At 37.3% G+C, this 22,176-nt stretch overlaps 1 protein-coding gene across 1 annotated transcript in view; it reads right to left on the bottom strand.

The window, feature by feature from the left end:
* The window catches only part of FGD6 (FYVE, RhoGEF and PH domain containing 6), a 101,443-nt gene that overhangs the window by 69,996 nt on the left and 9,271 nt on the right, over positions 1 to 22,176 (bottom strand). The window lies entirely within an intron of this gene.

Raw genomic sequence — 22,176 nt, 5'->3', positions numbered from 1 at the left:
GTTCCCCACTCTGTCTCTGGTGAAGCCTCTCACCGCCCCTGAGCCTCTGGCCTGTACCCCAGTTCTGTATGCACAAATAAATCTTTAAAAAAAAAAAGTCAATATTGTGTTCTCCCTTGTCAATAAATGCAGTTATCTTTTTATCATGACTGTGATTTTTATTCTTAAATGAAGACTATTCCTTGTCATTCCTCCCAACTTGAAGAAACAAGTTCATTCCAAATATTCTCATTTTTAAGGTTTCTTTCTCATTTCCAACTCACAACATGTACATTCAAACTTCTTTTTCTCCTCTTCTTCCTGCTCCTGAATCAAACTGAACAAACCCTATAGGTCCTCAGGAGGTTATTACAATTCTTTTGCAGATGTTTCATTGTAACCTGGTGACTGCTCTGGCTGCTTTCATGTTTATTACAAAAAAACTACCAATGAGAACTTGGAAGAATGAACACTGCATAGAAAAATTGTCAAGAACATGTTTTAATAAGTTAGGCATTAGAATATGCCATGTATATACAACTGTTTTACAATTTTCACTAGAATATTGTTACTAGTTAGTCTCACCAAATCACTTTCTACTGTTATTGATTTCCCTCATGAAATTGCACATTCACTGGAAACCATGAATGAAATCAATAAAAACCCATTTAAAAGCCATTCTAATTCTCATTTTCAGGTCCTCTTCTAATTTATACAGTATTTGTGGAATTTTCTCCATCCCCACTCAGATGAGTTTCCCAGGAACTGCCTCTTTGTTTAGTAAACCATCCTTCTGGACATAGGGCTCAACGTGTGATATAGCCATATGTGGCGATTTTTACCCTACAGTGAAGAAAGATTTATCTATTCATGTCACAAATTTAGATTTTCTAGATAGAGGACCTTGTATGACTATCTTAAGTATCTACAGAGGTGACAGGCCATAATTTATCCAACCTGAACAAAAATTAGGTTCAACAAGTATGACCCTTCTATGCTGGAAACTAAACCAGATCATCTGATACATCTTCAATACTAACTACTTTGACTAAAATGAGACACTGATCTTTTAATGAAATGGAAGGTGATAGAATGCTAAAGTTTTCATTACTGTAAAATAGTATAAATACTTCCTCAAAGATAGGTATATGCATTAGGATTTTTAATACATGCATATGCACATTAATTTGAAATCTTCTGCGAGACTGCCTAAAGGTTAGAGCAAACTTTAATTTAAAAAATTAAATATTTTAAATCTATAAAATATGTACATAATATATTAATTTTGAGCTAAACTGGTTAATAACTATAGGATACAAATAAAAACAAAGATATTTAAAGGAATAGATACTAAAAGTTTGTATCTGGAAAAAAGGAAGTTAGTATATTATAGTATAGAATGTACACAAGTGTTTTATTCTCTGGTTCATAAAATTTAGAGGTGTTAACAACTTTGAAACTACCAAGTTGGATTCTATGGCTTCAGAAAAAGCCATAGAAATAACACCCAGTTTCACAATCCCACTCCTAGGTATCTACCCAAAAGACACAAAAATACTGATTGAAAAAGATATCTGCACCCCCATGTTTACTGCTGCTTTATTTACAATTGGAAAAAATGGAAGCAGCCCAAATGCCCAAAAGTAGATGACTGGATTAAAAGATGTGGTACGTATGTACAATGGAATATTACTCAGCAACCAAAAAAGAGAAACACTTGTCTTTTGCAGCAACTTGGATGGAGCTGGAAAAGATCATGCTTAGTGAGATAAGCCAGAAAGAGAAAGAATAATACCAGATGGTTTCACTCATAGCAGGAGTATAATGGACCAGGCGAGAAAATAACAAGAATAATGAACAGCCATATACCAGAGACATTTTGTGGGGGTGGAGTGGGGAATGGGATCAAAAACGGGGGTGGGGGGTGGGAAGGAGAGATGTGCATGGGATTACGGTGATGGCACACAGGTGACTTGGTGAGGGAAAACACGCGGGGATTACAATTGAGATGGAAAAAAATGTACAAAATGATGTAAAAATAAACTGTTATTAAAAAAAAATCACCCAGTTTCTCTGAAATATAAATTGAGGGACTGTTTATAACAGGCTTTCAATGACTCTGTTAAGAAGGAATACCAGGCTTCCTGTAGAATTTAAAATAAAGAAAAAGGCTTGTTTCACTTTCTAGGGGCAACAGCCACCCGAATAAATACCATTACCATCATCCTCCCCCAAAATGGGATTTATAACTAGAATTCTTAAAATTTTATCCTAATTACTAAAAACAAAGTAAAGACTAGTATCTTGCAGCTGCTATTCAAAACACAGGACAATTTAAAAACAGCTTAAAGGAAAAAATGAAATTCAAAATTCCTGAAAGTATCAGAGCACCTACCCACCCTTTTAATGTAATTAGCTTTAAAGTTACTATTGTTTAACCCAAAGGAAGCTGTTTTAAAAGGGGTTTCTATCTTGGGCCATTAATAGCAGACATTAAATAAGCTGAGGGTATAGCCATACAATGAATTACTCAATAGCCATTTAAAAAATGAGGCAGAGCTATACACAAAGACACAGATTGTTCTCCAGAAAATACTGTTAAATTGGAAAAGAAATTAAGGCAAGTTTCTGCATAGCAAAGGAAATCATCAACAAAATGAAAAGACAACCTATTGAATGGGAAAAAATATTTGCAAGTCATTTATATCATAAGGGGTTACTACCAAAATATATAAGAATTCGTGTGTGTGTGTGTGTGTGCTGTACACACACACAAATATGCTGGTCTATATTCTTGGGAAGGTTAAAAGGAAACAAGCAACTGTAGCTTCTGGGACTCAGAGCTGTGATTAGAAAGAGACTTCACAATTTACCCCTTGCTGCTTTTAAAAAGACTTTTTATCATGTATATTATCTTTTTTTTTTTTTCAAAGACTGCATGTATACACACTAAACCCAAGCTTTAAGATTTTTTTATAAGAATGTTCAAAGCACAATTTCTTCCTAAGGTAATGAGAAGTTTAAAAATTCTCCAATCTATCTGGTGAATTCTCTCATCACCCCTATACCTCTGGCCTGTACCCCAGTTTTTGTATGCATAAATAAATAAATCTTAAAAAAAATTCTTTCCTCTCACCCAGATCCCCTGTCCTCTAATTTCAGAACTGCATGTTTTCAGGATTTCCTTTATTTTACCTTTATTTTACTCTTTTAGATCTAAAAGTATGCCTTTCCCTTATAGCCTATAGAGGCTTACTTGGGAAAACCATTACATGAGTCTTAGAGAATAAGTAGGAGTGACTTCTGGCCATCCAGCTGATGGCTTTGAAAAGAAAAAGAGGTCAGTACAGGGATTGTTTAACAGCCTGTATGGTCCACATAGTCACCACACAACTTGTTGACTATACCGCAGTGAACAACAACCTGCTATTAGGCATCACCCACAGCACTCTCTCTGGTTGTGGGACAATGCTCAGCCCTGTAAGTAAGGATGGTCTTGCCCTGAAGCATTTCTGGTCTGGAGCCCAAGACGAATCACAGTATAACAGACAACTCTTGCTCCTCTAGTGAAGGAGATAGCTACCTAATATAAGCCTAAGCTCAGCATAGCCAGAGAGAAATAAACTGTTATAACAACTAATTTAGAAACAAACCCAGCTGAAATAAATATTTAAACACTGTTTTCTTAGAATTTAAAGGGGTTTGAAGGATGATTCTTTAAAATAACCTTCAAGAAATATGGGTAGAAATCTTTGAGCTTAGAATTGCTTTCAAGTACATATAAGAGGTTCCAAATCAAATCCAATTCTAACATTGCAGCAAAGCTGCTGTTTATTTTATTGAAAACTAAAATAGCCTACCAAGTTGACTTTATATCATTTCTCCTCTTTACCTTCTCATTATGCAATATGTAGCATGTAATTATGTAATATGTAGCTCATTAGTAAATGGCCAAATAAAGGTCACTAAGAAGTAAATGAGGTTGGGATGACTACATAAGGGCTCTTCATACTTAGGCACACACATTTATACTTAAGGATGCATGTATATTCACACATATGTTTTACAATAGCTAAAATGTAGAAATCTGCTGTCCATTTATTTCCAAAAGTTATTTATTGAGGACTCTCTGTATATCAAATCTTATTTGAGGAGTTAGATGAAGGTAATTTATACTTAAGGATGCATGTATATTCACACATATGTTTTACAATAGCTAAAATGTAGAAATCTGCTGTCCATTTATTTCCAAAAGTTATTTATTGAGGACTCTCTGTATATCAAATCTTATTTGAGGAGTTAGATGAAGGTAATTTACCAGAATTAATTAGTTAAGGTAATGTTCAAATGATAAGTTTTACTGGTGCTTCTCTTTTTATCTGCTGAATGAAGCTTTCTGAAGCAGATAAAGTCCAAAAGAATTGGAGTTAACAAAGTAATGTCAATAAAGGCAGGAACTATTTTCTAAAAAAAAAAAAAGAGAGAGAGAGAGAAAACAAACAGGCCCTCCCCAGTGGGGCAGCAGGTTAAAGCACAGCACTAAGAAGCTAAAGCCACTTCTGCATGAGTCTGATCCCTGCCTGCCCCTGAGGAGATCCACATGGCGAGGCAGACCTCTACTGACCCGCCCGCTGCTCTCCTCAGCAGTGTACTTCGACGATCTGCCTATTCTGCTCCCCACTCTGTCTCTGGTGAATCCTCTCACAGCCCCTGCACCTCTGGCCTGTACCCTAGTTCTGTATGCACAAATAAATAAATCTTTAAAAAAAAAGAGAGAGAATAAACATTAGTACATGCTCAGTGCTAGAGACAGTGGGCAGATAATAAAGGCTTGTTGAAGCCAGAGAAATGAGGGCCCTGTGCAGACGAGCAGCCAAACAGATTTGAGGTGCAGGCACTTCAGAGAATGGACTCCAGCAAACAAAAAGAGGAGCAAAGGGATCATAACTAAGTGGGAGAGGACTGGAAGGGAAATGATATGAGCAAAGGCTTGGAGTTAGTAAAGGAAGTGACATGGACAGTGATCTGCGTGAGGAGCAGTTCTGGGTGATGACAAATTAGAGCCTGCCAAGTGAGCTAACTGCTAACATAACTAGCAAGCAGCCAAGGCAGAAGAGACCATCATCCACCCGTGATGAAAACCAAAGAACCGAGCCCTCTTATTCACTTTACCAGGTTCTAACACTAGAGGAAGGAATCTAGCAGGAGACACAGATCAGGAAAGGGAGATCGGTTGGTGAGCAGATAAAGATAAACTGCTCATTCTTTGTCTACCTTCTCTATCAGGGTGACTGTGTTTTGTGTGAACTGTACATGCCACATTGCTTCCATTAATGTCTTTTCATAACACTAACAGCCACTGGAAAGGTGGTGAGACTTTTGGAAAATATGACAACTTTCTTCCCATGCTATACTCTTGATTGTGACTCAATATGAAGCCACTGTGTAGTAAAGCCTCATGATATGTTCTGCCTTCACATCTGGGGAAAACCAAGAGGGACCTGAATGGCCTACTAGTTGGCCTTCCCACCCTGCTCCCAAGGATAAGGTTCTCCAGCCAAATCTTATTGCAGGGATCAGACACAATTCTGGCTTATTCTGAACAGACTTTAGCACCCTGCCAACCCACAGAATTATTCAAACAAGTCAATCACATCCTTCTGCAGAGAGAGATCCCACCCCTTAACACTATGAACCCGACCTCCCACAACCCCTAGAGGTTCACGCAGTTTCTAAATGCAACCCCAGCATGGTCCTGTGTGACCATGTGTTTCTCCTTAGGCTGTGAGTACAAATGACCGGTAAACTGCTGTCAATTTCATCTAACCAATGCTATGTCTTTGAGCACCCCACAAACTTGGGGTGAGACTTCTTTCCTCAGAAAAAGGGTAATCAGGAGGTAATTTAACCATCAAAGACAATGCCATCCCAAATCCTTAAGTACAGAGCAGGTGTTCTTGTGGTAATAATCTAATAGGAGAAACCTGAGAAATCATGTTGAAGGGTAAAATTAACTGTATTTTGCATATACATCCAAACAGACTATCAAAATAAGCAAGTAATTTTCAAGTAAGAGGTACTGCAGTTAAGTGTTGCAGAAATGTGACACATTCCATGTTACAGAATATTAATTATAGTAGATATAGACCCCACTATAATAAAATAGTGGGAAATTTATAAGGAAACCAGTAATTAAGCCAAAGGACATCTACTTTCAACCTAGGTCTCATTTTATCCAAGTCTGTTTGAAAGTTCTCATTTTCTAACAGGAACCACATCTGTAATTGGGATTTTCCACATGTGATAGGAGAAAAGGACAGAGTCTGCTGAGGAGCCTGTAAGTAGCCACCAAGGAGTCGCTCCCTCTTGAAAAGCTCCTCAGGTATGTTAGCTGCCTTGATTAGGAAACCAAGAAACAACCAATCATTTTCATCATTTTTGAATAAGTTCAAAAGCTAGAGTAAGAGAAAATGAAAGAGAAGTGAAAATAAACCAGCATTCAACAAGTGTGATAAAAAGTTCACTTTCGATAAATCATGGGGTACAGGCCAGAGGGCCAGAGGTGAAGAGGGTAAAAGGATTCACCAGTGAGAGTTGGGATAAGAGCCAGATGGACTGAAATACACTGCTGAGGGGAGCGGCAGGCTGGTTAGGGGAGGTCTGTTGCACCATGTGGGTCACCCCCTGGCTATGGATTGAACTACTGTTGTGTGGCTACAAACAGCTTCACAGTGCTGCAACTTAACCCCTTACGCCACCAGGGAGGCCCAAGATCATAAACATTTACCATAGTTTCATATAATAGGCGCAGAAAGAAGGCAAGGAGAGAAGACACTGGTTTCAGCCTAAAACAAATCTACATTTGAATTCAGGCTTTACCACTTACCAGGCAATGGACATTTAGGTTCTTTGAATTTTATCTCTATAAAATTGAGATAACACTACTGGTTCTGCTGTTTAAAGGAGAAGGAACATGTCTGATATATGCATTGGACAAGAATAAAGACAGATTTCCAAAAAGTAAGCATAAGATAGGGAGAATATTACAATCGATTTGATAAGCAAAATGTCAAGAGGAACAAGAAATTCTTACTCCTGTTTGCCCTGAAACCCCCAAATTTCCTGTGCTAACTGATCTATTAACTTCATTTATTTATAAGCGAATGGACTTTATCCTTACACTTCACATACATTCGTTTAGTGAATATCTCATATAGTGTGTGTATGCAAATCCAGTCTCTCTCTTTTGCAAGGACCATGAACTATGAATGGTTTTTACCTTCATAAAAAGTGAATAAAAAGTCAAGAGTAATCTTTTGTAACATGCAAAAACTACCTAAAACTAAAATTTCAGTGCCCACAAATAAGGTTTCACTAGAACACAGGCCTGCACCTTCATTTCTGTGCTGTTTGCGGCAGCTTTTTCTGATATATCTATCTTGAACATTTTAGAAAAAAAATTTTTGACTCCTCCTTCCCTGGACTAGCAGGCAAGAGACCAAAGTCATCTTCACATATTTAAATTATGAAGAAGCTACACCTTGTAACCTGTGCAAGGATCTGCTGTCTGAAAGAAAAGCCAGTCTTTCCACACCAGTAAAGAAAAGCCAGATAAAGAAGGCTGGTACCCAGGCCTTTGCAGGACTGTGATGCATTGTTTAGAAAGAAAGAGATGAAATCTTGCATTGTTTTCCTTTCAGCATCAGCATATCTTTAGGTTTGGACAACTTAGACTTAAAAGCCCTTCCTTAGTGTCAATGGCCCACCTATATAAACCAGATACAAATTTGTGTTTACTAGAACATTTTTACCAGAATATCAATGAATCTGCTTACTCTGATCATCTAATAAATTTTGTCTATGACAGAGACTTTTATTTCCAGTTAACATTACAAAGAGGAGATAGCATGGCCTATAAAGTCTAAAATATTTACCGTGTGACGTTTTATGATGTTTTATTTTAGAGCAAAACTGCCCATTTTGATCTTAGCTCTTCCACTTAGTAAGTAGCTAAGTGAAATTGAACTTTTAACCTCACTCTGTCTCAGTTTCCTCATCCATAAATTGGGGGCAATAATTCCATCTAGTTGTCAGATCATTATAAATGAATTAATACACAGAAGGCACTAAAAACAAGGAAACATTTCACTGAACATTGAACATGGAAATCCACTAGCTAGCCTACTCTTTCTTTAGATACATACAAAACCATTAGAGAGTTTTTAATGATCACTCTATACACTTAAAAGCCTGGAACTGTATAAAAACTGACTTCAAGAGAGAAGCTTCTGCATTATCAGTCATGTGAAACAGCTCATCGCCAGCTTGCACATCTGAGTAAAGAACTCCTGCAATGAGGTCATGTGAGCCATGGTTTTATAGCAGGCCACTGCTGGGCTTGTTTTCCATATTTAATTTCACTGTTTCATTGTGGTAGCTTATTACCTGTGCAGTAATATCCCAAAATCTCAGAATAATCACAGTTACACATATATCACAACAGTGTCTCCTTTTTCTAAAAGAATTTCAGGGGCCTTCCTGGTGGCACACAAGGTTAAAGTGCAGCACTTTGAAGCTAGCTGCAGCTTCAGCACAAGTTCCATCCTGGGCCAGGTTGCTGACCCACATGGCACGGCAGACCTCTCCTGTCACGCCCTCTGCTCCCCTCAGCAATGTGTTTCAGTTGATTTGCCTGTTCTGCTCCCCACTCTTGTCTCTGGTGAACCCTCTCACCACCCCTGCACCTCTGGCCTGTACCCCAGTTCTGTATGCATAAAGAATTCTTTAAAAAATAATAAATAAATAAAAGAATTTCGGTCACTAGCATAAATAGCTCCTATAGAGGCATCCCACTGCATTTCAAGATACCTTTTCAAAGCTCCTTTTAAACAGCTAGCTTCATCCACTTTGGTAATTGGTGATCACAACAGTGACAAGCACCCATGAACAACACAGGCTAAAAATGTCTACAGACGACATTAGAAGCATGTATCTCTTATGTAAAGTGGCTGATTCCCTTGGGAATATGAACTTCATTATACAATCTGGAGCAGATAACTATTTCTTTTCTAAATGACTATTTTGATCCTGGACTAAAGTGGTGTGTATACAGCACTTTAAGCACAAACTGTCTATTCCGAGTCACTAGCTGGTGGCATGCACAAAAAGAGGACAGTAGAGCAGTGAAGAGAAAGGAATATACAAGCAGGGAAAGAAGGAACAGGCAGAAAGATAGGGCCTGGAGCTCAAGTTACCCTGGCCCTTTACTGAGCTTCTGCTGGGGCAGGTTTTACTTCAGACACAAAATTGACACAGCAGCAGATTCTGTTCCTGCCCTTGAGGAAGCAGTGTTGACACGTTCTCAAACAGTTTTAAGATAATAATACTTTCTAGGGACAGAGATTAACTATCCCCAAACTTTCCATTTATTCTGAAACTTTCCATGATAAAAAAACTGAACAAAATTCCTCCCTTCCCAAAAAAACCTTTTCCCCTCAACTGGAAAGGTGCACGAAAATGTGTGAATGCTCAACTTAAAAAAAAAAAAGGGTTCTAAAAAACTTCATAATTGAAGTTTGAAGTTTCTCTTGAAAATAGAGTAAGAAATTGAAAGTCCCCATTCCGCCATCTCCAACCTTTCTTATCTCAATTATTTCAACTGTTCTTCATAAACACTATTTTATTTTCAATACGTGGGAAGGAAAGGTCAAAGGCAGGGAGAGAATGGGTGGGAGACAGCAAATCCCCATCTGGATTTGCTCCCCACAAATGCAAAAGTCAAACAATGTTGGCTCATGGATTATATCATGATGGTTTTCACCATGCTTCCTGTACTTGGCCTCTAAATGAACATACTTCTAACCCCCTGTACTGTCCAATCTGTGAAAGAAAATGATAAATTCCTTACATTTTACAAGTAAACCCAGGGAAGAAATTGTTTTCATTTTAGCATCAAATAAGTATAATGAAATGGAGGCTTCTATAAGCTCTGACACCTTCATTCAACATCACAGATTTAAATGACAGAATCTACCCACAGGGGATTAGCAAAGGACAAGCAGAAATATTTACTGGGCTCAAGATTTTAATGAGCAGGCAGAGAAGATATAAATTGTAGCATATAAAAATGTATACAAAATACCTTGCCTCTTAACAATAGGAGGACTGATAAGAATTGAAAATGCTAATATCAAGTCAATGATAAGGCCACATTTAAGAATATGGCTGAAATCTCACTTTAGCCTAAGATATGAAAGTATTAACAATTTATCAAGCAACTGCCAGGTATAAAATAATAACAAATTCATTTTCCCAACAAAAAAATTCAAAAACCTCACTCAAGCTTGTAACATATTGGCTTATTTTTATAGCATATAAAGTTTGACCTACAAAAAGATTTCATGTATTTTAATGAGACTAAAACCTATTTCTTTAATAATCATAAATTCACTTTTAAATCCTTACTTTATAATCTTTTAAATTTTCATTTACAAGCTCCTTTATACTTCCCCAAATATGGCGCTCAGCACATAAGGTGCAGTTAAGTACCTGTTAAAATAGCACTTAATGCATTAAAAAGAGGAAAATGTAATCTAGCAAGTAGTTTTCAAAAGCTATCTTTGCAAATCTACAAGCATATTTTCCTGGCTTCTTAGCATCTATTGCACAGTAAAATGTGGTTCTTTTTAGTAAAAATTTTTCTAAAAGATTCTGTATCTTTAGATTCTCATGTTTCCAGTTTAGACACCCAACTAGTCCATGGCTACCTACTAAGGCTCATAAAATACTTTATTTCAAAACAAGGCAAAGAGTCTCATTATATGGGCAATTCATCTTTTAAGGAATTTCCTATAGCTAAATCATTTGGAGCAATTCCATATAAATAAGCATTACACCTGGCACTTCACCAGGTTATTGACTTCAGACACCTTTGCAACATTTTTGCCAACTGCAAATCCACCAATGGACTCTAGATTTTTTAGTTTTCAGTCTTACTGTGAGAATTTTTTTAAAGTGTCATAAAATTTTTAATTTTTAAAGTGATACATCTGCTTATATGTAAAGAGCACAAAAAAGGGGAACTTAACATCTCTGCTACTTAAGAACTTAATAAGAATTGCTTTTGATTGGTGCTGAGTTTAAACCCTATGGCTTTTGCAGGTTAGTGAACAGGATGTGAAGAAAGGACTAGAATGTTTCTTGCTAAATTGTTTTTTAATAGGAAAAGATGCTCACTATGTGTCTAATAAGATGTTCAAGTTTTCTTCTCCAAAGGAGCTTTGTTTTTAGTGAATTGCAGTAATTCTACCATCAATGTAATTGCTTTCCAAAATTAACAGATGTTTCCTGTGCATTCTGGAAGTCTGATCAGTGGGACACTAACCTACTCAAAAGGCAGCTGGATTCTGACCTCACACAAGTAAAAGCAACGCTGAGCCTGACAAGTATTTGCTCAGATGTGACCACCTATTTTGAGCCAGGTTATCTGCTGGGTCCAAGAGTATAAAAGTGCTTAATCTCTTGTAATACTTACTGCTATGTTTTCCATGGTGAGTATTTTTTTTCAGGGTGGAGGGGGAGTGTGTGCAGGGAGAGAATAACAAAGTGCTATGATAGAATATGTTAGCGCTGTGCAATAACAGAAGATCAAGAAAGGGGATGCCCTGTACTGTTTGATATAAATCAATATAGTAAATGTTAAGTGTTACTTTTATTATACCAGAAGCAGGATACACCCAGCAAAATGCCATGGGAGGGAGTGGCAACACAAGATCCACAAATGTACTTCTTCATTTAGTCTTTCAACAAATATTTACTATTTGTCAGGCACAATTCTAGGCACTGGGGATACAGTGATGTAGTGAAACTTAGTGGTCCCATTCATGCAGACTTGTAGTAAGGTGAGACAGAGGAGCAAATATTTAAGTAGCTAATATACTGACATGATAGAACGTGTTAGAAATGAAAATAGAACTGGGTAAGTGAATAAAGGAGCTTATTTTTTAACTTAGCCAGTTCTATTTTCCTTTTTAATACTTCCTATTTAGTTATTGATTATTCCTTATTGATTTTATTATTATCGATTTCTATGAAAGCAAAATCTACATGCAACTAAAATTCTCTCTATATTATCTATAAGGTAAAAAATCTAAAACTCCAACATTCTCTGAAGGAAATGATTTGCTACTAGGAAATAAAATTACTAAAGCTATCCCCTTGAGGAGCTAAAATGTTACTATATCTAAATGAAAACCAGAGTCAAGGAAAACTGGCATGTGGAGGCCAGGGTATTTCAGCAGGTTCCAGTAACAAAAGTCTTTAAAGCAGTGTCACTCCCTTATTTCTTCTCTGTACTCTTGAGTTAGCATAAAACATGAGGAAGAGGAGAGGCAGGAAGTAAGTGTTGCAGGGTAGTGAGACATGTATGTACCTGTAGACTAAAAAACCTAAGCATTTCCTTCCATGCTCTTTCATAATGAAATATTTGGACAAATGAGGCCAGTGGTGTAGCTGCTTTGAGTGAATCTTAATTTGGATTAAATTGAGAGAAATGATAATTCATTACACATGTGAGATGTAGGATGTTCTATAAGGAAATCAGTTTGACTACTTTGCATACATGTATTAGGACTTGAAGTGATGTCTGCTGTAACTCATACTGTATTTTTTTAAGATTTATTTACTTAAATAATAATAATGAACAGCTATATACCAGAGACATTTGATGGGGGGTGGAGTGGGGAATGGGATCAAAAACAGTGGGGGGAGTGCACTGGACTATGGTGACAGCACATGGGTGATTTGGTGATGGGAAGCCCATGGGGATTACAAATGAGATGAAAAATGCACAAAATGATGTATTAATAAACTATTATATTATTATAAAAAATGATTTATTTCTTTATTCATACAAAACTGGAGTACAGGCCAGAGGTGCAGGAGCAGCAAGAGGCTTCACCGAAGACAGAGCTGGGAGCAGAACAGGCAGATCAATGATGTACACTGCTAAGGAGAGCAGCGAGTGTGAGGTCTGCCGTGCCATGTGGTCACCTCCAGAGCTGGGGATCGAACTTGCACTGGAGCAGCTGCAGCCAGCCTGCAGTGCTGCGTCCTAACCCATTGCGCCACTAAGGAGGGCCCATACTGTAATTATTTTTATGCAGTGTTAAAATGTCCATCAGAGTACGTGTCGGAGGAATGTAAATGTCTTCTATAATATGATTTACAAAACTTATTTGCTAAAAAAAAAAAAAAAAGAGAGACAAGCCAAGTTTAGTCGAACATAAGACCTAAGCAAGATGAATACAGATGCCAAATTAAGAAGTCACAAGGCAGCATCTCCATCAATTTCACCTTGGAGGTAGTTTCTGCAAGTCTCTTGGTGATTGTGACCCCATGTAAGTGGCCACACCAATAATACTAGCGGTGTTTTATCTAATCATTTCTTTCCACCAGCAAATGTGCTCCCTGGTCCAGTTTTCAATTCTTGTTTTCTCATAATTCAAAAGTCCCTCCTCTTTTAAGAAATCTTAGAGCTCACTAGAGCTAATACATTACCTCCTTTTTTTTTAAAAGATGTATTTATTTATGCATACAGGACTGGGTTACAGGCGCAGTGAGAGGATTCACCAGAGAGAGAGTGAGGAGCAGAACAGGCAGATAAACGAAGTATACAATTGAGGGGAGCAACAGGTGAAACAGGAGAGATCTGCTTAGGGCTGAGGATTGAACTCACACTGAAGCAACTGCCAACAGCTTGCAGTGCTGCCTCCTAACTCATTGTGCCACCAGGGAGGGCCTATATTACCTACTTCTTAGGAAAAATAAAAAAACCCTATCATTCATTAAAATCTGTTTTTTCATTAAGATAATTAGGACCTTATATTAATATAAAACTCATTTCAGCTTACAAAGTTATTTACTTTGGGGATCCATAAATAGTAATTAACTATTAAACTAAAGGACTTTAGAGGTCACAAAAGTACTTAAGAGAATAAAATGAGAGACAAGGATACCAGTTTAAAAAAGCATTTCTGTGTACAACCATGGGGAAATATAAGACATCCTTTTTGTATCATTAATGTCTATATGCAACTGGTAAATGGCAGTAGCCATCTTAACTTGCTTTGACCAGTGGTCACCACTACCTCGATCAAATGCAAAAATGGCATGAGTAATACAGTCTCCCACCAATGAAACACCCCTTATGAAGCCATAAAAGCTTTCTAATCCATGAGCTCTTTTTGCTTAACCTGCAGGTGTCTCTGTTTTCCTCGAGAGAGAGTTAACAAATAGAGACAATGATATTTTGTTCATTATGGTCCCCTACATGAAAAATTCACAGAGCTCTATCAATATCAGGCCTCTCCTGGTGGCATAATACGGGTTAAAGTACAGCACTTAGAAGCTAACCACAGCCCCTTCAGTGGGAGTTCAATTTCCCATCTAGGGTAACCCACATGGTACAGCAGACCTCTCCTGTCTCACCCACTGTTCCCCTCAGCAGTATTTCAGTCAATCTGCCTGTTCTGCTCCCACTCTGTTTCTGGTGAGTCCTCTCACCCCCTGCACCTCTGGACAGTACCCCAGTTCTGTATACATAAATAAACAACCCTTTAAAACAAGAACTCTGTCACTATTAGATATTAAAAAATAAAATTATGGTAAAACCACTGACTTCAAAACAAAACAATATGAGTATTTCTAATATGCCTAGTATCAGAAAGCTTGGTTCCTTACTCAGTTTATCAACACAGTCCCAATATGCCTGGGGTAAGTAATTTAACCTCATTAGGTCTTTGTTTTCTCATTTGTAAAAGAAGGCAACACTATCAACTTTATAGGATGGTAGGGACTATGTTCTATGTGGGAGAGCTCCTCGCATAATGCATGGCATATCAGTAACACTGAATGAACAGCAGCTATTAATATTAAGCATACAATCTACACTGCAGGGTTAATAGGATTTTTCATCCTTGATAAACTTTTGATGAGGTGGGGTAAAAGAGGCAGAAGGAAAGTCAGATATTTTGAAAGTTTTGTTAACATATTTTAGTAGTATCAGAATTTGTTTGGGTGAACAGTCACCTCCCTAAAATCTTTTTTTTTAAAAAACAGGAGCCATATAATTCTATGTTCACCTGCAGCTGTGCGCAGCCCTCTTTCCTCCCTGATAGGGCTCAAAATGTGTTACAAGAGAAAAATGGCAAGAGTACAAGGAAATCTGAACCATTTGATAACAAGTGAGATCAACTGAAACTGAATTTTCTAAACCTTGCTCACTCTAGAATGCTCCCACATAGCCTTACAAGGGGTGATAGGACATTTTTTAGCATCAGGCTTTGCGGTTTCCCATCTTTGTGGTCTGTGGAACATCAACAAGTCTTGTTGGACTTGTTTTCATCAGTGAGCGAAGAGTTTGTATTTCATGTTTGTAATTATTTCTTTAGCTACATGATTTAATGATCTGCAACTACATTTAACGTAAGACCATTAAAAGGCACACCTGAATTCTAAATTTTTTCCAAATTTCAAAAGACCTCCATTTGTTTCCCCACACAAATTTTTGCTACCAAATAAATCATACCTGACCCATGAATGATTATCTCTTAGTCCTCTCTCATTCCCTCCTCTGATAGAATAACAGGGTGGCAGAGAACTGTGCTTTATTTTCATGTTTCTAACACTCAAGATATGGAAAGTAAAATTAAATTGTGAAACAGCTACTCATTTAAATTAACACCAATCTACTAGTAGCTGAAAGCCCAATGGAAAGAAAGGAAGAAAACAGTTACCAATTAGCTTTTTATTTATTGTCTATACTTTCCTGGACATGTAATTACATTTGCTAAGCAATTTAAATTAAAAACTGCTCTTTAGATTATGGGGAACAAGCCAGAGTACTCTAAATTTATTAAAAACCAAATCTATCCTTTAATTCCTAATGTTTTAAATGATACCAACAACACCAAAGTATATCAACTATTATAAATTTGTTGCTAAGAAGCTGAGTTAAAATATATATATATATATGATCTCAGTAAAACAAAGCTTTCAACTAAACCAACAGAAGCTGAAAGAACAAGCAGTTATACCATTCATTTCAAACATAAAAAAGACTAAATGTGTTTGTTTCCCTTCCAAACATTCAAGGGAAACTGACTTTCTTTGTTCAGTGTTTATTATTTCACCTTTCCTGAAGCAGAAACCAAAATACTGTGATAAACCCAGAGTCTGGTAAACAGATCCTTGAACACTAAAGCTTAGAACCACTAACCTAGTTGCATTTCTACCTTTGTCTATTTTTCCTGAAGTCACTGACCGCTATGATTCAATTATTTTATGTGTAAAAGGAGTATAATAATGCCAAACACAACCTTGCTCCAATTCGCACTTACACGGATCTTTAATACAAACAAGCAGGGCTAGGAAATCTGAAAGAAAACTGCAGAAAATAGCTGTCCTTACTGGAAGTACTGTCATAGCACTTTATTCCACTGATAATCTATTTGGCCAACCCAATTTTTATAGCTCTAATGAGAGATTTTCCCTGCCTGATGTCAAAACTACTTATAAATGCTTTTTTTCCCCCTCCAGAGATCCACAAATCACAAACAATTACTAGATCCAGACTAAACCACCAAAGTAGTTTTTTCCATACCACCCAGAAGAAACCAGGCAGTTCCATTCTTCAACTTAACTTTTAAACTCAGTATTCAATAAAAAGGTCAGTACATCTCTGCAGCTTTCCACAACCACATGTGCAACAGCAAAAACAGTCCTTTTACCTAACACAGTTTCAAGAAAGTAAAAAAAATGGGCTCATATAAACACACCTAGTTTTTTGTTTACATACTTTTTTTTTAGCATTTTAAAAAATGAAGTAATACTGTATTATTATATCATAGAAATTTCAGGTGTTCAGTGAGAAAAACATGCCTAGTTTTTTAATAAAGGGTTTCTCCTAAATACTAATCTATGCAATTCCAAGAAAAGATGATGCATTTAAAAGAAATGTCTGAAATAACACAGAAAGCTTACAAAAATAATGAACAAGTATAGACATTATTATAAAGACCTGAAATATGAACATACGCATCTCCTTACCTAGGAACCTAGTCTCAACCTGGAAATTCCCCTGTACTACCTGAAGACTGGTGAGCTAAAGTTTCTCTTTCTACCTCTTCATCCACTAATACCTTCCTCCTCAACACTAAGCTATTCTTTGTTGACTCCACTAGCATTTAGGAGTTATAAAACCAATTCATTTATTGCTTTGTTTTAGTATTACCATTTTTTATTGCATTTTTCATATATTAGAAGCTAGCTAAGTTCTTTTGGACTAGCTGGGAACCTAACCCCTATTCACAGTTATGTCTATTGCAAAAATGCATTCTACATTCCAAACATGCTATTAATATGTTCAACCTATTTACATACTACCTAATTATCTTTACCTTTCAGGTACCTATAGTAATCCACAAATGCTTTGGAAGAGAACGAGGGGGTGCTTTGTGACTCTCCCCACCACTGCCCTTCATTTGCAAAGCAATTTCTGCTTCACTGTGTAATTAATCACGATTTTATGAGAACAAAAATCAGTATATTCATGACTAAATTATAAATGTTTAGATTTTTAATACTCAAAAATTCAATGAAAGCACAGCTGTAGAAAACCAATCAACTATCTCTAGAAATACCACTTCCCACTAAATGTACACAATTCAGCTGTATCAAAACAATATATTTTTACCAAGCAGGACAGGATATGTGTGTATGTATACATATACACAATCACAATGTAGGGTATCTGTCCTACCATGTCTGATTTAAAAAATATGCCTCTCAAAGATAGAAAGTGACATCCTACCACATAAAAGCACATATATTTGGTAAAATATCACTCATCTGTATTGGTAGTAAAAGAGACAAACACTGCAATTTAACTAGCTTCTAAACTGGCTTAAAAGGAAAAAAGGAAAGTTTCATTGCCAAGGAATAAAACCCAATGCTTCTAGTTGCAGTTTCAAATGTAGGGTAAGTATGTAAACAAATAGATTTGCCAAAACTGTGTGGCTGTGATTCCAGCACAAGAAACACAAGTTAAAGAGCCACACAAATTTTTGATATTTCCTGAACAGATGCTGAAAATAACTCACAGGAAAGGGCTGCCTTAGATATTTGAGTCCCAGCCCCCACCTTCTAACTGTGCATAATCTTATCAGTGCTATGATAACACAGACATACTCATTAGGAGTATTAACTAATACTTTAATCATTATGTTAAAATCCAACAATACCACCAGATGGTTAATGCAACTCAAGGGAGTTATCTTCTAGACCAAGTCTGGTGATTTATAACACAAATGCTGTCATGGGTTATGGTATGCATTGTAATGCCATTCAGCAACTCTTTAGAGTCCAGTTTTATGTTTAAAAGAGGAGAAAGCAAACTCAGTACTTTGTTCATCAGAAATGAGAGTACACTGCTTAATTTGAAATAAATGATTTTTAAGTCACTTCATCTTGAATCCTGATGCTTGAGGAAAACCAAAAGATAAGTCTAAACCTAATTTCTGGGCAAAGTTTCAAGGAACAGCAATTCACATGTGCTGACTCTACTTCCTCTTTACTCAGCCCCCCTCTGGCTGCAATCTCACTTTTGCCCCCAGGGCACAAACGAAACTGCTCTTTTCAGAGTTAGAAAATGACAATTGCTAAGTGCCAAATCCAAGCATGTCCATTTTTTTAAAGTCTTGGTTCATGGGTCACCATCTCTTTTTAATAATCTACACTCAAGGAACAATTCAGACAAAAATTGGATTAATAAAAAACCATGCTGTCAGGCCCCTCCCAGTGGCACGAGTTAAAGTGCAGCACTAGAAGCTGTGTGAAGCCACTGCAGCGCAAGTTCCATCCCCAGCCAGGGAGGTGACCCACATGGCGTGGTAGACCTCTCCTGACCTGCCCACTGCTCCCTCCAGCGGTATATTTATTCCCCACCGGAAGAAACTGGTGAATGGCTTGATATGGAAGAAGTGGCGCTGAGCTGTGCTGTGGGGAATAAATAAATTGAGTGCTTACTAGGTCATGGAGGTCACACATTTTTTCTTTTAAGTGCTTATAAGAACAAACAAAAACACTAGAGGAGTAAACTGAAATACTTCCAGAAAAAGTTTTTGTTGGTTATAGAATTAAGAAATCTGTTTCAAGAGGGAAAAAAATCCAACGTGTTACTATTTAGCATTTGCTCAAAACTCTTTAATATCAAAAGCCCAAAACTTTAGAAACTTCCTAATGGAAATGAAACTTCTTAATGAGCACTCATCACCTGCAAGCCAGGGAGAAGGTTCCAGGCCTGCCAGTTGCAGGTTTATTAATGTTGAAACATTGGGGGAAGGGAGCTGATAATGGTACCCAGAAGGCAGGATGATAGTCTGCAGTGTTTCACAATCTTACTTCCAACAAAATTGTTTTTGAGAACTCAGGCCATCAAATGATGACTCACCAGCGAACACCTATGCTTACTGTTCACAAGGCCCTGGGAGTTCCCCTTCATCTGCCTTCACTCTCACAGGGCTGCTTATCCTTCCCCACTGCACAGCTCACAGCCACTTCTTCCACATCAAGCCACTTCACAGTTTCTTGCCTGAGGTCAAAAACTCAATTGGCAGAATCACACAAAGGCTAACTGAGAGAGAAAGAGGTAAAATGATGGGAAATGGTAGGAAAGAAAATTCACTACATCCTAACTGCTAACCACCCAGCACTTCCCTGTCACTCCCAATGTCTGACAGTTTTTCTTACAACACGCCCAGGCCCCAAAGTCCTCATTCTTCATTAGTCACCTCACCCTTTCCACAAACCCTGAAACCTCAGACCCACTGGTGACTGGCTGCTCTGATGTCCCAGTATTGAATCCCAGTCTGGACAATCCTTGTGCCTTCAACTGAAGAAACAAAGAGAGAAGAATTCACCTGGTAAGGCCAAAAAGGAGGCCAGTTCAGCTCTGGCCAGTTCAGCTCTGGCCAGTGTCAGCTGGAGGCTGGGATCTGACCACCACTTCCACAACTGTTTCTTTAGAAATACACTATGAGCTCCAAATTGTCATGAAACTTTAAAATAAACCCTCTTTGGAATTGGAGACAATCTACAATTATTTCCTGAGAAGTTATAAACATGTTGTGGTAAGTTTGTAAATGTTAAAATTGTTAGATTTGTGAAACATCTCCACTCTAAAAAAAAAAGGTTACGATGTGGGTTTGCCAAATGTCTGTTTACTAGTCTAGAATCTGGTTTGTAATATATACAGGCTGTAAAATTACTGAGTCGCTATGATCAGTCCCCAAAGTGCAGACTCTCTTCTCTGAGGCATTAGAGACAGCTAAAGACACTTTTGATTCACTACAGCAGAAGAATCTAACACAGGGTTCATTTGTGTTCTTGTCTTACCATGTTACAATCCTAAGGTGTTGGATTTTGAATTAATTACTCCAGGACAGGGATATATTTTCAATAGCCAGCCTTCCAAACAGGATTTCCACTTAAATCCTTTCAGTTCATTTACCTTATTTTAGGGTGTCTGGGTGTCCTCCTCACCAAAGCTTAGGTTTTGCTTTCTCTGTCTACTCAGTGTGGTCTATAAAGGAATAGCCTCCCAAGTAATACAGTTAGTATAAGCCTGTGTCTGGAGGTTTTGATTCAACTGGCACATTTTAGGAGTCTCAAGCCTGGTCAGGACTTTCTGGCTCTAGGCCTAAACAAAATTCTCTGTGGAAAGTTAAATTCAAAATCAAAGCTCAGCCATTCTTCACCGGGCTGTCCTAGTTGACATCCTGCAACCTGTCCAAAGCTGCCCCCGGTTTCCTGTGGCCTGCAGAAAGAACCCTCTCATGAATGCCATCCAGCCGCACGGGATGGCTATGTACATTAACCCCTTCCATCCTGGCTACTCCCACCTGAGCAGACGTGCCCTAGTTGTGTAAGAAGCATACTAGATAGAGAACACTTTCCATAAACGTACAGCTTGTATTAGAGATAACAAACTCTCTGTATTTCAGCCTGAAATCTCATAGGATTTCCTCAGGGCCAAATCTCTCATTTCAAGAAAAAAAATTTCATTCTGGCTAAGAATTATAGCACATCATGAATAAGACAACAACTTCATCACTCTTTCTCCATCTCTGCCTCTGTCTTTCTGTTTCTCTCTCTCTTTCTCTCTCTCACACACACACACACACACACACACAGAACAAAAAAAGCATATAAAGGGACAATACCTACAAAATTGTCCCATGGAGAGAAGCACAGAAGCACAGATATAAAAAGAGATAATTTTTTGAAATTGAATTTCATTTCCAATTTTTTAAATATTATTTATTCAATTCACCTAATAACCCCATTGTTTAAGCCCCCGCTACATGCCATATATGTTACTATTTCTACAAAAGTCCCATTTTTCAGGCCTGAGTGCCCAAAGCTTTGAGTAAATGGCATAAGAAAAATGAAGATTTCAAAAGGGCCTATGTGGTTTGTGTACGCACAAAACAAACACTTTAAATACAATGCATTTCTCCCATTATGACTACAGAGAAAGTTGTTACTTCCTTTGCCTCTTTTTCGTTCATTCTCTCATCTACCCAAATAATAGCTACTGATCTCCAAATAAGCCTTCTTTATGGACAGAAGCAAAAGAAAAAGATACAACTAAAACGGTTCATGAATCTTAAAAGCAAATATAGAACATCGGACCTACCAATAAACAATCATACCATAAAACAGATTAAGATAATGGTTCCAAGGATACCACAATGTAGAACTGGGAGGTGAGAATAGGAAATAAACACTTCCCTACGAGATGACATAGAAGCTTAATGAAGCCAAAACTTGCTGAGCTGGACCACTGAGGATGGACAAAGTTTCAATAAGACAAATGAAGTAGGTAAATCATAGGTAGGAAATACATATACAAAAGTGAGACAGGGGAATAGGTAAGAGTTTTCTGATTTTTTTCCTATATCAATCTGAACTCAGAAATTAGTCTTCAACAATAATTGCTCATCAAAGAGTCATAACTTTGGCAAATTTAGAAATTTCATCTGACAAAGGCACTATAGATAAATGTAAATAATACAATAACTTTACAGATTATTTACTGTAAAGTAATTACTTTACAATTTATTAAATTGGCAATTTCCT

The sequence above is a fragment of the Condylura cristata genome, unplaced genomic scaffold (genome assembly GCF_000260355.1).
Source record: "Condylura cristata isolate star-nosed mole 26May11 unplaced genomic scaffold, ConCri1.0 scaffold00004, whole genome shotgun sequence".
Taxonomy (NCBI): Eukaryota; Metazoa; Chordata; class Mammalia; order Eulipotyphla; family Talpidae; genus Condylura; species Condylura cristata.
The sequence above is the reverse complement of the archived record's forward strand: the minus strand, read 5'-3'. Positions and strand labels throughout refer to the sequence as shown.